Source organism: Sus scrofa, chromosome 4 (assembly GCF_000003025.6).
Source record: "Sus scrofa isolate TJ Tabasco breed Duroc chromosome 4, Sscrofa11.1, whole genome shotgun sequence".
NCBI classification, from domain to species: domain Eukaryota; kingdom Metazoa; phylum Chordata; class Mammalia; order Artiodactyla; family Suidae; genus Sus; species Sus scrofa.
The window spans coordinates 57,846,482-57,865,324 of record NC_010446.5 but is presented as its reverse complement, the minus strand read 5'-3'; the positions used below and the strand labels follow the sequence as shown (position 1 = coordinate 57,865,324).

Genomic DNA, 18,843 nt, shown 5'->3' with positions numbered 1-18,843 from the left:
AATTTATTAAAGTGTATTCATTTAATAGTGATGATAAGACAAATACATACATATCTATAATAAATATCTAACTATAATGAGCAATAATAGATAAACATGGAATACCTCCTGTAGATTATTGGGGAGAAATGTCACTCAACAGGAAAGATCATGGGCAGTACTGAAATGATTTGTTTCTGGCCACACCCATGGCATATAGAAGTTCCTGTGCCAGGTATCGAACTCCCACTACAGCTGCAGCCAGAGCCACACCAGTGACAACACCAGGGCCTTGACCCACTGCACCACGAGGGAACTCCCTGAAATGATTTTTTTGGTATATTTACTTATTGAAGTAAGAGAAATTAGACATTCTACATTTTAAAAAAATGACATGAACTGAGGTACACAAGAGGGTGAACACAGGGTCATATATTTTTAATTTTATCCAAATTGGCTAGAGCACAGTTTATGTGTTAATTCTGAGGAGTAGCTATCTGAGGCCCTAAGGAAGGGATCTGGAAGCCACAGAAGCTGATGAAAGACACTGAGAACTCAAGGGTGTGCCTGACAGCTCATCAGTGGCTGACAGACCAGCTCCAAGAGATCACTCAGAGGGAAGAGCATGGGCATTGGGGCAGGTCCCAGGCACAAATTCTGAGACACAGGTGGGATCCATGCCAAAGGGCCTAACACAGAAACAGAAGAATTCTCAAAGTAAGAGTTAGGTTTTTGAAGGCAGGCTACGGGCTTTGAGTAATACAGACTTATCCCAAGGTTAAGATTCCAGCAGCTGTAAAAGCCAGACGTCAGAGGAAAAGTGAGAAGCAGCAGAGGTGCGTGCAACTTGGCACAGACAGGATCCTGCCTGGCAAAGCAGCTGCTGCTGTCCTTTATCCATGCTTTCTATTCATACCCTGATGTGCTTCTTTGTTTTGATAGACACCATACTTCTCAGCTGATAACATGTGTTGTAAGTATAAGGATAAAAAGGTCTTTTTAGCACCAGGAAGGGGGAGGAGGACTCTTGATCTTTTCTCAGCATAATAACTATCATGTTCTGAACATGTTTTGGATGCTTGATCATATTACCTCCATTTCACACAATTACTCTGAAATATAAGTATACTATCTCCTTATAAATGGCTGATCTAAGACTCAGCCAGGTCAAGTGGCTTGTCCAACACCATGCAATTTTTGTGTTGTAAAGCCAGGACTGAACCCTATATCCATCTTCTCTGATGACAGATCCCATGCTCTTTCAACTATACCAGAGCTTCCGATCAAAATATAATACAAGCCAAACATGTAATTTCACATTTTCTAATAGCCACATTAAAATAAAAAGAAAGCATAAAATAACATGATATACCTAAAATATTTCCATTGACATGTGATCAATATAAAAATCAATGAGATATCCTTTTTTTGCTGTTTTGTTTTGATGCCAATTCTTCAAAATCCAGTGTCTGTTTTGCCCAGATTTCTCAATCAGGCTAGCTACATTTCAAAGTGGTCTATCATATTACATATCACAAATTATTATTCTGGGAGTTCCCATTGTGGCTCAGTGCTTAATGAACCTGACTAGTATCCATGTGGATGCAGGTTCGATCGATCCCTGGCCTCACTTAAGGATCTGGCGTTGCCCTGAACTATGGTGTGGGTTGCAGATGCAGCTCAGATCTGGCGTTGCTGTGGCTGTGGCGTGGGCCGGCAGGTACAGCTCCAATTCGACCCCTAGTCTGAGAACCGACAATATGCCGTGGGTGGCCCTAGAAAGACAAAAGACAAAAAAAAAAATTGTTATAGTGCTTCCCATGGGTTAAGCAGAGAAAGCATTTACTCCAGGGACATAGGGGTGTAGTGTGTGCAGGTGTGTATAGTTCTTTCTCCACGATTCTCAAATCTGGCTTCCCATCTGAATCGCTTGGAAAACTTTTTAAATATTAAGAATGTGGCCCTATCTCCTTAGATTTTGGTTTTATTGCAGGATAAGGTTCAGGTATCAATACTTTTTAAACTTTGTTGAAGTACAATAAATAGTAAAAAGTATGCACAAGTGTGCAGCTTTATGGATTTTCATAAAAAGATCACACTCAGGTAACAAGCATCCAGATCAAAGATCAGAATATGCTAACACCTGAGAAACACCTGTCACGTTCCTTTCTAGTCACCACACTCTGCAAAACACTACACCTCAGGAGACTGATAAAACGGTAAACCCACGTGTGTTCTTACAGAGGGGACCATGGAGTTCTGCTCAGAACATCAGGTAACCTATTAATGCTCACTGCAGGCTGCTCTTCTTCGGGGTTCTTGTCTCAGCTGTTTCAGGTCAGGTCAACTTGTAGCCCCAGAAATAATAAAACATATGCTAACCCATCTCTCTTCTCAAGAATCTCCATCAGAGAAAACACAGGTCCTTCAAACCAGTATACTCCCTGGTCCATTCAGGTCAGTCTCATTCAGTCCTGAATCACTGGCTCCATTTCCATCCAGCCCTTCTTAGCTGCATGATAACAGAGATTGTCTCTTCTTTCCTAGACATCCACATATTTTCTTACCTCCCTGATTATCAACAGATCAAACGGATAACAACTTCGTGAGGCTTGTAACACAGATTTAATTTCCTACTGCGCAGGATTTAATATAAGTCCCAGTCATACATCCTTTCCCTTGGTACTTAATTCCCCAAACTTGGGCTCCAGCCTTTCTCATTACCACATACACCCTCTGGCCCTATACATTCAATGCTTTGGAAAGAGCATTTATTTTTCCTGTTGGTCATTTACCTTCCGGAGAGTCAAGAGATTTAAATTACATGTCTAAGAAAATTAAAAAAAAAAAAAAAAAAAAACTCAAGGAGCTCCCGTCATGGCTCAGTGCTTAACGAATCTGACTAGGAACCATGAGGTTGCGGGTTCGATCCCTGGCCTTGCTCAGTGGGTTAAGGATCCAGCATTGCCATGAGCTGTGGTGTAGGTCGCAGACGTGGCTCAGATCTGGTATGGCTGTGGCTGTGGTGTAGGCTGGTGGCTACAGCTCCGATTTGACCCCTAGCCTGGGAATCTCCATATGCCGCGGGAGTGGCCCAAGAAATGGTAAAAAGACAAAAACAAACAAACAAACAAACAAAAACCTCAAAAATTTTGACTTTCACAGGTGTTCCTTCTTTGGCTTAATCAGAAAAAATCAATTAAGACGTTTCCTAAATTCAGCCAAGCTGAACAAACATGAAAATGGATTGCATTCTTGAGTCCCATGCTACAACAAATCCTGAGTAAAGGACTTCTCAATGTATTAAACATCCAGCAGTATTCGGCCTGCCACTTGTTGGAATCACAATTGCTTCACAGTGCTGTTTTTTTTTTCCCCTTCTTTCAGAACAGTGCCTTGTTGTACTTTCAGCCCATACAAGAATATTTTGAATGAGTCTGACTTTGCAAAGACGGCATTTGCAGCTGAAAATAGGAAAACATGACCATCTGTTCCTCCCTTCATGGTTCAATCTGACAGTATCCTAACACAGCTGTCTTCCTCTTTGACTCCATCCTACTCAGACTGCCTGTCTCATTCCACGGTTTCTCACTTAAGCTTCTTCACTTACATTGTGTCTCTTTACATTCCTCTCCGCCTACGCACCGATCACCACTATCCTCTATTTTATTGTTTCATGATTCTTATAACCCTTGAGAATACTCAAACAATTGCTTGTCATTTTCCATCCTTCCAACCCTAGCTTTTTCCCTCAATCCCTCTGCCTAGCACTGTCTGCACTCCTCAGCCACTACCTAATTTTATGTGGGAGAAAGAAAAAAAAGGAGCCCCCTGCCCAGTTTTAGGTTGAGCCCCCTGATCAACCTAAAACTGGCTGGAAGTATGGAAATAAGCCCTAGGTTTTGAGAAGGGAGAGATTCATATAGGAAAGAGAAGGGAAGGAATACCTAAATGACACTGGTGGCAAAGTAATTTTCACCTCTATCACTATAGATTTCCAATGAGTCATTTACTGACTACAGGAGAGGAGGTAGAGGATACCCAAGTGCCACCAACTGCCACCACCATCAGAAGCCAGAAATTTCACAAGTTCCCTAAACATCAGAGAGACATCTTGATTTTTCATCTGTCCATTCAGTAGAACTCCAAATGATGGACAATTTTAGGAAACACTTGGCAAATATACTTAAGAGAGATTGATTTTAATAGCACAGACCCAGAAGCCACACTTCTTACTAACTAAATATATGATTTCCCTCACTTTACTTAACTACTCTGGGTATCTGTTTCTTGTCTGCAAAAGGAAATAACAATAATAGATAATAGTAGATAAAAGATGAATAATAGTAGAATGATGAATAATAATAGATAAGAGGAATGTTAAAAGGTTAAGATTAGTTAATACTTACAAAGTGCTGAGAACAGTGCGTGAAATTTAGTATAAGTATTAGCTATTAACGTTGTGTTGTTTTATGAAAATATATTTATAGTCTCAGATAACTCAGAAAGAATAGTCAAATGGCTTTTGCTTCTTTATGTGGTGCCACCAAGTGGCTCAGAGGTTTTACTTATTCACTTATTGAACAAATATGAGTAAGTTCCTTCCACATGCCAGGTACTTTCAGGATGCCACCTCTACAAGGATTTAACCACAGGGATGATCTCTGATGATGTGAAGCTCACAAACTATAAAACTGCGTTTAAAAGGATGCTAGAAAATGAAATACTTAGAACATTTACTCTAGTCTACTGCGGGAAAGTCATATTTTGAGGAGCAACATTTGTATTGGAAAGAGAGAGAGGGGGAAAAACTACTTTAGGGCTATATAAATTCAGCTCTAACTTTTTCTTAAAGAAAAGTTTCACAATGTCAATAAACAGTAGAAGGGGACCTAAGTACTCATAACAAAATAAAATACAAAGCCATCCAGGACTGGCCCAAGAAGGATGGGGGGGGATCACTGGACAGGCTCGGTCAGTTGATGACATTGATTTCTTACTGGCACTTCATTGAGAGCTGTTTTCTTCATAGTCTTCTGATTAAAGTGTAGACAAAATTCCTTTCTCTTGGATCCCCTTAGGAAAACAGACCAGGCAAAGAGTCTGATAAACACCAAGGAAACCAAAAAAGAGGAAAAACAGAGGCATATCGATAAATTGGCTTATTAAAAGTTTCTTATTTTCAACCTCATTAACTTCAGTCCAGGATCTCCAAGCCCTCCCATTACTCACCAGATCCTTTCAAGAGAAATAAGACACTATCCAGAAAATTCTCTTTTTCATCTATATTCTCTTCCTCCTATCCCATTTTCTAAACTGAGACTCTTCTTCCTCTAATTAGATATGTCATGAAAGCTATCTTTAAACAAGTATCTATTCTAGTATGCAATATTAATTGTATGAGTAATATAACACATATTAGTCATACATTCATAAAGAAGAATTTTTTTGTTGATTTAAAAACAAAATGGAGAATTCCTGTGGTGGCGCAGTGGTAATGAATCCGACTAGTATCCATGAGGATGCAGGTTCAATCTCTGGCCTTGCTCAGTGGATTAAGGATCCGGCATTGCCATGAATTGTCGTGCAGGTTGCAGATGTGGCTTGGATCTGGCGTTGCTGTGGCTGTAGCGCAGGCCTGCTGCTACAGCTCCAATTCAGCCCCCAGCCTGGGAACTTCCATATGCTGTGGGTACGGCCCTAAAAAGACAAAAGACATTTTAAAAATTAAAAGAAAAGAAAAGAAAAACAAAATGAACATGAAGCCCTCAAAATCTCAGGCAGTATATACAGTGATTATGAAGCTATTAACTAGAAATGTTAACTTCCAAAATCCCATTGTTGTAAATAATAATTATTAAATAAAAAGAATTTCCCTTTTAATTCTAAGCAAATTCTATATAATAGATACTCTGATTAATCAATTATTTAATATAATTGTCCTTAAATATTTGTGTTATATGAGGCACATTTCTCAGATAGGAAAATCAAGTTATTTAACAATAATTAGGAGTTCCCGTCGCGGCGCAGCAGAAACGCATCCGACTAGGAACCATGAGGTTTAGGGTTTGATCCCTGGCCTTGCTCAATGGGTTAAGGATCTGGCGTTGCCGAGAGCTGTGGTGTAGGTCACAGACGCAGCTCGGATCTGGCGTTGCTATGGCTCTGGCATAGGCCAGCAGCTGTAGCTCCGACTGTACCCCTGGCCGGGGAACCTCCAAATGCTTCGGATGCGGCCTTGAAAAGACAAAAGACAAAAAAAAAAATTAAATCCCCATTCATATATATCAAGCATAAAAAAATACTTCATATATATCAAGCATAATGAAAATATACCTTTATATTTTTCTATATTTCAATTTTCCAATCTGTATTTCTATAAATATTGATAAATAATAAATAATAGATTTCTGCCTCCTGGTGGCCATATGTAGTTCTAAAAGAAAAAATAGCCTATGTCTCCTAAAACACAGCAAAGAGATTTTGTTTCAGATTTTTGTTTAAAAAGCTACTCACTCTGGAAAGCATTGGTAGTTGGCTTGCTACCAAAAAGAGAAAAAGTCAGCAGTGGCAGCCAAGGACATAAGTGCCTTCCAAGGACACTGTGGAACACAATTCCCCCTTTTCACTCAACTGGCTTATAAGCCATAAGCATATGCACATAAACTCGAGTCCTCAGGAAAACCAGTTTTGATAAAACTAAAATGTTTGCCTGGTAGTTCTAATACATTTATCATAGATATCTTCCCTTAAACCTCAGAGTTCTAAGGTTATAGTATAATTTACCTTTATTATTTTTAGCCAAAATGGAATATTCTTTATATACATTCTCCTGATGCAAGTTCTCCTGTGTCAATCAGATATGGCTAAAGAAATATAAGCTTCTTTGTATAGTTAAGTTCCCTTAGCAAAAGGTTTTATTTATTTATTTATTTATTTTATCTTTTAAGGGCCACACTATGGCATATGGAGGTTCCCCAAGCTAGGGTTTCAATCAGAGCTATAGCCGCTGGCCTACAACACAGCCACAGCAACACCAGATCCCAGCTGAGTCTGTGACCTACACCACAGCTCAAGGAAATGCTGGATCCTTAACCCACTGAGCGAGGCCAGGGATGGAACCTGCATCCTCATGGATGCTAGTCAGATTCATTTCCACTGAACCATGATGGGAACTCCAAAAGATTTTATTCTAACATGTCATGACAGGAATATAGCATTGCTTATTAAAACTATATGTTAGGGAGTTCCCATTGTGGTGCGGTGGTTAATGAATCCGACTAGGAACCCGACTAGGTTGCGGGTTCGGTCCCTGCCCCTTGCTCAGTGGGTTAACGATCCGGCGTTGCCGCCAGCTGTGGTGTAGGTTGCAGACGCGGCTCGGATCCTGTGTTGCTGTGGCTCTGGCGTAGGCCGGTGGCCACAGCTCCGATTAGACCCCTAGCCTGGGAACCTCCATATGCCTCGGGAGCGGCCCAAGAAATAGCAACAACAACAACAACAAAAAAAGACAAAGACAAAAAAAAAACCAAAAAACTATATGTTAGAAATGCGGAGGTTTTGTTGAAATAAAAATGTACTGAGGTGATTTTTAAAACTATGATTTATCAAAATCGGAGTTAATTTTTGAAGGGTTGCCTCAGTAAAAATAATAGTAAAATATATTGTATGTCATGTCACTAATAAATTTTTAACTTAAATACTTATAAGCTTATGATACAGAATAATTTTTGAATAGAAGGAACAAGTTTCCATAGACAATCGTAGCATCTAAGATTAATTTGTAAAAATTTGTAATTTCAAAATTGTTAGATAAATTAACTAATTAAGGATATGAATCACTTTTTTATTTCAATATGAGGGTTTAGTTGGGAAAGAAAATATTTATGATTTATTCTACATATCTCACAATGTTTCTTTAGTTAGTGCTGTTTTGCAAAAGGGAAATAATTGAATGCACAGCATTTAAACATAAGTAATAAACATAGTATGTTAATTGAATCCAAATCACTGAACTTACTTGTATGTAAAATATTTTATTAAACACTATCAGAATTTTCTTCTTTTCTTAACTATTGTGTAAGAATATAAAAGGGTGGCATTATCATGGAAGAATGCCCTCTCATACTAATGAAGAAACAGTGAATTCATGAGATGAAATAATATATTTGACATGAAAGCACAAATATTCATTTACTCCTGACAGACCTCTAATATAAATTTTAATTCAAAAAATATTAATAGAAATGTTTAAACATACATCAAGTAAAAAGTAGTATGATGAGGGAGTTCCTGTCGTGGCACAGCGGAAACGAATCCGACTAGGAACCTAGGAGTTTCGGGTTCGATCCCTGGCCTTGTTCAGTGGGTTAAGGATCCGGCATTGCCGTGAGCTGTGGTGTAGGTAGCAGACATGGCTTGGATCTGGTGTTGCTATGTCTCTGGCATAGGCTGGCAGCAACAACTTCGATTGGACCCCTAGCCTGGGAACCTCCATATGCCACAGGTGTGGCCCCCCCCAAAAGTAGTATGATGAACTCCTATCTTGTCATTATCCAGCTTCAACATTATCAATTCCTGTGGAATCTGGTCTCATCTATATTCCCATATTCTGCAATCCAATTGGATTATTTTGAGAAAGGTCCAGACATCATATCGTTTTAATTTTAAATACATCAGTTTGTATTTCTAAAAAATAAAGACTGGAGTGCCTGCCATGGTCAGTGGTTAACAAATCTGACTAGGAACCATGAGGTTGTGTGTTCGATCCCTGGCCTTGCTCAGTGGGTTAAGGATCCAGTGTTGCCGTGTGCTGTGGTGTAGGTTGCAGACTCGGCTCAGATCCCTTGTTGCTGTGGCTCTGGCGTAGGCTGGTGGCTACAGCTCGGATTCGACTCCTAGCCTGGGAACCTCCATATGCCAAGGGAGCGGCCCAAGAAAATGGCAAAAAGACAAAAAAATAAAAAATTAAAATTAAAAATAAATAAAAAATAAAGACTGCTTTATATATTATACTGTAGCATTATCACAATTAAAGAAAAAGTATAATATATTATTATCAAATATTTAGTCACTCTTCCAGTTTATGACTGCTTCACAAAATGACTCTATCCTCTACTGTTAGTTGGCTTGAATCTGAATTTGTAATAGACCCAGATATTGTGATTATTGATAAGTCTCTTGAAGTACCTTTTTTAATTAATAAACTTTATTATTGAGAGGTGTTAGATTTGCAGATGGAGCAGATAGTATAGAGAGTCCCCCAATTCAGCTGGCCCACAGTTTCCCCCATTATTAACATCTTACACTATTATAGTACATTTGTTAGAATAGACAAACAAATATAATAACTTAAGTCCATATATTATTTATATTTCCTAGTTTTTACTTGGCATTCCTTCTCTGTTTCAGGGTTTTATTCAGGATACCACATCATGTCTATATTGTCTGATCTCCTTAAGGCTTTTCTAACTTGTGGCAGTTTTTCAGACTTACCCTTGCTTTTTATTTGTTTGTTTTTCTCTTTTCAGGGCCGTACCTGTGTCACATGGAGGTTCCCAGGCTAGGGGTCGAATTGGAGCTATAGCTGCAGCAACACCAGATCCGAGTCGCATCTGCAACCTACACCACAGCTCACGGCAACACCAGATCCTTAACCCACTAAGCAAGGCCAGGAATCAAACCTGCATCCTCATGGATACTAGTCAGATTTGCTTCCGCTGAGCCACGACAGGAACTCCTACCCTTGTTTTTAATGACCTAATAATTTTCATAAATACTGGTCAGCTGTTTTGTAAAATATCCCTCAATTAAAATCTGTCCAATGTTTTTCTCAGGATTGGACTCAGGTTATGGGTTTGGGGGAAGAAGATCATAAAAGTAAAGTGCCATTTTCATCACATCATGTCAAAGACACAAACTAGCAACATGATATATATTCGATGTCATATTGATGTTGATTTTGACTGCCTGGAAGAAATTCTTTTGGTCGGTTTTCTTCTTTGTAAAGTTATTCTTATTCTTTCCTTTTTCCACACTGTAGCCTTTAGAAAGAAGATGTATGATCTTTAGAAAGAAGATGTGTGATCATCACACACAGCCCACACTGAGTAGAGAGTGATGCAACCTCTCCTTTAGGGCTGGAGTGTCTATAAAATTTATTTGGAATTCTGCATGGAAATTTATCTCTTTTCCCCTTTATTCATGTATTATTCAGTCATTTATGGGCCATAGATATTTATTTTATGCTTTGGGTTATATTCTAAACAATACAACATAAAATACATAATCAAAAACAATACTATTTTATTTTGTTATTCAAATAGTTGCAGCTTTGGTCACTGGAGACTCTCTCTACTGGCTCCTGTGACCCTCTGAACTATTCCTACCAATGCGGATTTTTTTTTTTTTTTTTTTGAGTGCTTCTACTTTCTGGCACTACAGGATGATCCAGGGATATTTTATGTATGTCCTGCCCAGTCTCAGAATCCGCCATTTCTCCAAGAAGCCCTGATTCTTTCACTGGTGAATGAGATTAGAAACCAAGATCTAAATTCCTCCTAAAGTTAATATGAGATCAGAAAGAATGCATTTTTTCTCAAGATATTGAATATAGTATCTGCTCCCTGGGAAATCCAGCCTGAGAAATAAGTGAAACATATAAGATCCGAATAAAACAAAACAGCAACAACAGCATCAAACCAGCAATTCATATAGAACCAAATAGAAAGGCAAAACTCAAGGGACTACTCTGACCACCAACACCCCTGACTCCAACAACACCCCTGACTCCAACATTCAAACAATTTCTTTCCCTAATAGGATTCTAGAGTTATACAATTCTACTTAGTAACTGTCATTGACTTTAACGCTAACCCGACTGAATATAAATTGCTTGACACATCCTGGCTGATGTGGACAAAGAATGTCACCTGCCATTTTAGTGAACAAAAGATGTTGAGGCCATCAAGCTATCAGAAACTGCAGCTGCCCCCTTGTGGTGCACCCTGAGGAGAATTCAGGATGGAGAAAAACCAAGTTGTCTGCCACTAAGCCATCAGCCTCCACAGCCACCCCCAAGGGTGCACTGTGAAAGGATTCATGGAAAAAAACAGAATACTAGCCCTCCATAGTTAAGGTGAAAGATTAATTTCTATAAGCTCAGAGTCTTGTATCTTCTTATACATAGAAAAGCACTAAAGTCATTAACTTGAGATGTTTGATTTTCTTCAATGTGGTGATCTCTTGATGTTCCAACTACCTGGGGGTTTTTGTTTTGTTTTGTTTCGTTTTTTTTTTTTTTTTTTTTTTTTGTAAAAACTCATATATATTCTAGTTCTTCCCTTACCTCTTCAGACCAATCCCTCAGAGCTGAGAGGCTGTATCTCAGGCTTGAGTCCTTAGTAAGTCCACCAAATGAAATATAATTCTCAACTTTTAGATTGTGCATTTTTTTTTCAGTTAATAGTGCTGAATAAATTTTTCTTCTTCTTCTTCTTCTTCTTCTTCTTCTTCTGCTTCATCTTCTTCGTCTTCTTCTTCTCCTTATTCTTTTCAATGACCACACCCAGAGCACATGTAAATTACTGGGCCAGGGATTGAATCCAAGTTGCAGCAATGCCAGATCCCCTAATGCAGCACTGGATCCTTTAATCTACTGTGCCAAACCAGGGATTGAACCCTCTCCTCTGCACCACCCTGGATTCTTAACCTGCTGCACCATAGCAGGAACTATAACGAATACTTATTCTTATCTTACCTTTATTATCCCTCCATTTTCCACTTGATTTTTTCATTGGGCAGCATTTGTGTCCATGGCAGCCAACACAAACAGAACCCAAAAGTAGCCCCAGTCATAGGCTTGGAAAGGTTAAAATTTGTGGAGTACTAGTGGAATGTATGAAGAATTTTAATCTAAGATTCATAAATTATCTACACACTAGAATTTTAACACAAGGGATGGTGTTTATTAATTGTTCTTGTCTACCATTTCTGCCAGGTTTAAGAAATGTAACAGCCAACCACGTTTTCTCTATTCTTCACCTACCACACTGCACTTATGTCAACATAAAAGCAACATAACCAGCAAATCTCACCATTCTGAATATTATTATATGCCTTCTGCTCACATGAAAGTGGATATTGCTCTACCATTGAATACTTTTTTTTTTCTTTTCAAGTGCTAGGGTAAGTGCTGCCTGATTCTGATAAAATGATTTAAATTTCCAAGCACTGTACATGTCAGCATTCCAGTGTGATCTAGGACAGAAGGGAGTTGTTTCCATTCACACACAAAATGCACAGACTTGAGCTGACTTGCCTTATGTACTTAACAAAACCACAAGTGGTGCTATCCTGCTGAGAACCAAAATACATCCTGCTATTCTTAACAGAATTTAAATTTGGCTCCTGGCTGTCCTGCAGTTGTCTTTGTGAAGCAAGATACCAAATGGCCCCTTTAGTCCCAGTTTGCCTATGAGGTTAGGCTATTTGCTTTGGGGATAGAAAGCAGCTTAATTTAAAGAATAACAGAATTATTATTCTTTCCTAACTGCGGTTGAGAATGACCATATTTATTTCATAAAAAAATAACAAAAAAGCACGTGATTGAGAATAATATAGGATTTAGTAATAAGGTTTCAGTTACAAATTCACAGAGAACATTCCCTCTAGGAAATAAATTCTTATCTACAGTTGCCTCACAAAGATTTAGCATCCTGACGATATGGGGTAAAATAATACTATAGGCTTGAGGCCATTATTTTGATTTCAATTGTGGTTAAATGTACCCTGTCACATTGCTCTGCAATTGTCACAGATAAAATATTTCACAAGTTTAGTAAACTATAAAATTTTAGTAGACTAGTAGACTGTAGTATTGCTAGGTAAATTATGGGGAATGTTCTCTTTAGCCTCTAAAATTATGCAGATAAAATTAGGCTAAAGTGAAATATCAAGGACAATTTTAAGAAAATAAGTGTGTTACAAATGGATAATTTTAAAAGTAAGGAAGCAGGGGAGAAGCCAGTATGTATTAAACATCTCTGTACCTATCAGCTTTAAGTGTTGAATCTAAAAGGAGATTAAGATGTATAGAGGAGTTCCCACTGTGGCATGGTGAGTTAAGGACCTGGCCTTGCTGCAGCTATGGTGTAGGTCACAGCTATGGCTCAGATTCGATCCCTAGCCTGGGAACTTTCATGTGCCGTGAGTGTGGACCCCATCCTCCACCTCCCCAAAAAAGATGTATAGAAATTAGCTTTTTTGTCCAAAGCTATCAAACTATGAATGTCCAATGGTACATTCAGATTCAGTTCATTCTGTTAGAAATATTCTTATATGTGCTCCACAGAGGGAATTAAATGGCTACACTTACCCTTGGTTTAATGGTTACATAAGCATCAAGTGTATATTTAGCAGCAACTGTTGCTATCGTTTCTTCAACTCAATGCCCCCACTGTGTCTCCACAACAGACTCAGACATAGAGACTGTATTACAAGGAATCCAGGAAGGACACTTAAACATTCCACAATAGAGCAATAATTTTGGCAACAGGAAACCAATATGATATCCAATTTATGACCTATTCCTTATTTGTGAATAATTCATATTTTTTGTAGTAAATATATCTTGCTTTGATGGTCTAAAGTGTATTAGGAAAAAACACCCCACCAAAACCCTCCTTTCTTCCCTCAACTTCCAACTGCTAGCATGTGTTTGTTTACTTGTGCATTTGTATACACATCCATCTTCCAAACTAAGTTTCTTTGAGAACAGCAACTATAATATCTAATTTTATATTCGTTCTGCTGGAAAGAAAAATTTCTTATCTGACATTTTTAATATTTACTGATCTAATTTTATTCAGTAAGATTATAGGAGTAATCAAAAAGCTAAGAGACTAGTTTTAATTTCTATTGCTTCAAAGTTGATTCATATTTACATGTTTTTTGACTATAACATGGAGACTGAGGTAAAAAAAAAAAGTTCTACTAATTTTGGTGTCCTCTCATTTTTTTTCTTTTCTTTTTTCTTTTTGCTTTTAAGGGCTGCACCTGCTGCTAGGGTCAAATTGGAGCTACAACTGCTTGCCTACACCACAGCAACGCAGGATCCAAGCTGCATCTGCAACCTACACCACAGCCCATGGCAAGGCTGGATCCCCAACCCACCGAGCAAGGCCACGATCGAAACTGCATCTTCCTGGATACTAGTTGGATTCTTTCCCTTGTGCCACAACAAGAACTCCCTCTTATTTCTGACCAATGTGTGACATCATGCTTGCTCCTAGGTCCTGATAGAGGAAGGATGGGACTTTTTTGTGTACTCAAACGAGAATGCTCTTCTCAATCTGAACATATTCACCACTGTTGGTGGAGAGGCAGAATAATAACTCAGGTAGTCAGTGTAGGAGCAGGGGCTTTGATGCATTCTTTGATATGGCTATGGATTAACTTTTGTGGCTTAAGGACTCCAGGGAGTAACATCCCCACCAGTCTTGTTTACGATAGAGAGTGTACCTATGCCCAGATGGACATTAATCTCTAACCCACTGTGACTCAATCTACAGGAAGAGAAGGGTAAAGAAACCATGAGACTTATGGGACATTTCCCCCCCCCCACCGAAACACCTATTGGACAAGGACCCATATAGGTAACTGGGCAAGGCCAATGGGAGAAAACCATATCTTTCTGGACCCCACGTTGGTAATGCCCATCTATAGGACAATAGAGAGGGGGGACTCTTAGATGTTACCAGAATCCATGGTGCACAGAAGACAGAAGTGTGGTCAATATTGAAGAAATCATATTCTAGAGATGCACTGATTTCAGTCTAAATAGTTCAAGAGAAGACATGGTTTGAAGACATAGTGTTTAGTATAATGAAATTTAAAACAGTAAATTTAACATGAACAGAAAATGAATATGTTCACATTTTCCCATATATTCAGATTTTGTAAGTCTTGATTTTGCAACATGATCAATGAAGCATATTAAGAACTTTTGAAGAGATATTGGAAGCCAATGTTCATTCACAGGTGGCATGAGTAATAATGCAATATACTTTTAAAATCATATTTCAAAGCATTGTGGCAAAAGGATAATTTTTTTTCCAATACAGATAGCTTAACAAAGCCATGGCATTGTAATAGCAACTCCTTTTTATTGCCATAGGACTTAAGACATTAGCCAAGAATGACACATTTGACCATAAGGAACATGATGAGATGGTTCTGTAACATGAAAGGGAACAGATTGAGTTTAGACACTGTAAGGAATATTCATGTGCATTTGAAATCAAGCAGGGAGGGCCCTGTGGGGCTCCTGGGCACACAAGCTTTTCTGTGTCCCCCATTTCTTGTTTTTTGAGAATGAACTTCAGCCTCCATGACCTTTCCTGAGTTCCAAAAAGCAGGTTCAAACAGTTGCTTATCAGGGAAGGGAGGGGATGCAGAGACCTGGGAGCAACAGTCAGGAGACAATAGTGTAGCCTTGGGGCAGGATCCTGGTTCCTGCTCAGGGAATATACATAACAAATATGCATAACATTATCTTTGAGTTCTTCCACAGAATTGAAACCCCCAACAAATGGAAGATGTTGATGCATTCTTCATTCCAAAAGAAGGATCGTCAAAACCAATCCTGGGACCATCTAAACACCAGCTTTGAAAAACAATGCAATGGCCCAATGGCCCAATTTTTCACCACCGAACTTTAGAATCGCCTCCCAATTTCTCCCAAGGGGGGCACAGTCTTTAAGGCATTAGTCTGCAGTGGTCCCTTTTGCTTGGCAAAGCAATAAAGCTATCTTTTTCTCCATCACCCCAAACTCTGTCTCCGCATTTCCATTCAGCACCAGGGAGCAGAGGGCGAATTCCAGCAACAAATTGACTGTACATTAAACAAATAATAAGATCCTCGTCATCACCTATTATTCTAAATCCAGATCAATAAATCTCTCTTCATCACATTGATCCATACATATTCTCTAAATCAACTTCTCTCTTGACCAAGATGGAGCATCAGGGAACAGATTACTTTCACATCTTGTACATAATGACAAAAACATTATAGCTATTTTTATCCAATTAAATTATGGATAGGGCAAAATATTTAAATAATAACCAATTAAATATAATTCAACATTATTATCCTCATCATAATTTGCTATAAGGTATAATGTGTGTTCCTTTACTCATGTCAGCTTTTAGCAGTGTATACCTTGCATTTTGTTTCTTTCTCTTGCTTAGGCTTTTTGGGATTGAATCTTCCCAGATCCACTCAATTTTTCCTCAGAGCCACGCTTATGGCATGTATGACTAAGATAAAACTTCAGTAGGGAGGAAAAACTCTAAGATGCTGCCTTCTGGTTTTCTTCCATGTGTTGAGATAAAGTGATTGTAGAATATAATCAGGATTTTTAAAAAAATTTTCCCTGGCATTCCCATCATGGCTCAGTGGTTAACGAATCCGACTAGGAACTATGAGTTGCGGATTAGATTCCTGGCCTTGCTCAGTGGGTTAAGGATCTGACGTTGCCATGACCTGTGGTGTAGGTCCCAAAGGCAGCTCAGATCCTGTGTTGCTGTGGCTATGGTGTAGGCTGGCAACAACAGCTCTGATTAGACCACTAGCCTGGGAATCTCCATATGCCATGGACGCAGCCCTTAAAAAAACAAAAACAAAAACAAAAACTTTTTCCCTCAGTAACTTTCCTTTCTTGATAGGAATTTTACTGCTAGTTACTGTGTTTCCTATGAGTAATTTAGGTTGATTTACTTAGAACCTTGAATTATCCCTAATAACCATCTTACTTATAGGATCAGCTATACAGGTTTTCTGAATCAAATGGTCTTGTTATAAATGCAAGTTTATGTCAAGTGTGACTTTAAAAATATATAATCAAAACCTTTCACAGATTTGAAATTTTATTTTCAAAATAGTTTTACCAGAAGGAATAAAAGAAGTTTACTGAAGTTATTGAAGTTGATTGTGGCCTTTAGCCCCAAAGAATGGTACTAATCACTGACAGAAATTCGGGAAGCTCTGAAAAGAGAAAGACTTCTGGGGGATTTTGATGCATTTCTTTTTTTTTTTTGTCTTTTTTGCCATTTCTTGGGCCACTCCTGCGGCATATGGAGGTTCCCAGGCTAGGGGTCGAATCAGAGCTGTAGCCACCAGCCTACTCCAGAGCCACAGCAACACGGGATCCGAGCCGTGTCTGCAACCTACACCACAGCTCACGGCAACGCCGGATCATTAACCCACTGAGCAAGGGCAGGGACCGAACCCGCAACCTCATGGTTCCTAGTCGGATTCGTTAACCACTGCGCCATGATGGGAACTCCGCATTTCATTTTTAAGCTTAAGATCATGACAGGATACTCAAGAGAAAATGTCCTATGGGCCATCAGAAATGAGAATGCCTAAAGCTCTGGTAACTCAACAACTACATTGGCATTAGGATTACTCTTCACATAACCCTGAGAAGTCGGCAAATTATGCTTCTTGGAAAAGCAGCTGCAGTGCCCAGTGAGAAGGCAGGAACTTGAGGGCAAGCAGGAGCTGGGTAATTGCCTTTGTCACCACCATTGAGGCAGTGAAACACAAGATCCAGGTTCTGCAGCAGCAGGCCAATGATGCAGAGGAGAGGGCTGAACTGGTTGTGGAGAAGCTGGACCTTGCTCAAGAAGGCCTGGCCACTGCCCTACAAAAGCTAGAGGAAGTCAAGAAAGCTGCTGATGAGAGCAAGAGGTATAAAGCTTATCGAAAAATGAGCCTTAAAAGATGAGTCAAAAATGGAACTCCAGGAACTCCAACCCAAAGAAGCTAAGCACATTGCAGAAGATGCTGGTAGGATGTATAAAGAGGTGGTTCCTATGATGGTGATTATTGAGGGAGACTTGGAACCCATGGAGAAGTGAGCCGAGCTGGTCCCCTTGCAACAGCTAGATGAGCAGATCAGACTGATGGACCAGAATCTGATCCATCTGAAGAGTCTGAGTGCTGCTGAAGAAAAGTTCTCTTGAAAAGAAGGCAAATAGGAGGAAGAGATAAATAGTCATACTGATAAACTCAAAGAGGCAGAGACCCGTGCTGCATTTGCTGAGAGATGGGTAGCCAAGCTGGAAAAGACAATTGATGATTTGGAAGAAAAACTGAAATGTACCAAAGAAGAGTACCTCTGTGCATAAAGGATGCTAGACCAGACTCTGTGTGACCTGAATGAGATGAAGAGCGCCCCAGTCCTGCCCTGCCGCTGCTCCTTCCTCCGACCCCAACTTCACCAGCCTGCCCAAAGCTGATCTTTAAACTGAGGACTGATCTTTAACTGGAAGGCTGCTTTCTTCTTTCTCTGCCTCTCCCATCCTCTCACCCCCTTGCCCTTTTCACCAGACTGTCTCTGCCTCTCCCAAAAGTGATTCCAATAGGGCTTGAGGCTGAGCAACTTTGGGAACAACATTTAATGGAAGGTGAGCACAATGCAGTGTCTTTAAAAGCATGTTGTGATGTACACATTTTGTAATTACATTTTTGTTGTTGATGTGGCAACTATTTGTAAAAACATTCCATATAGTTCTGCAGTTCTGAAGCAGCAGTCTAATCCCTTTCTCACTATTGGAAGGAAATGTTTCAGCTTAATGCATATTGCTGAAGGATAACAGTATGTTAACAGCATTGATAGTGAGGCAGAATATTAACTCAGGTAGTCAAGTGTAGGAACGTGGGCTTTGATGCATTCTTTGATATGGCCCTTGATTAACATTTGTGGCTTAAGGGCTCCAGGGAGGAATGTTCCCAGAGGCCTTGCTTACTATAGTGAGTGTACCTACACCCAGATGGACATTAATCCCTAATCCCCT

At 39.3% G+C, this 18,843-nt stretch overlaps 1 pseudogene; it reads left to right on the top strand.

The window, feature by feature from the left end:
• On the top strand, positions 12,704–18,285 carry LOC100155031 (annotated as a pseudogene).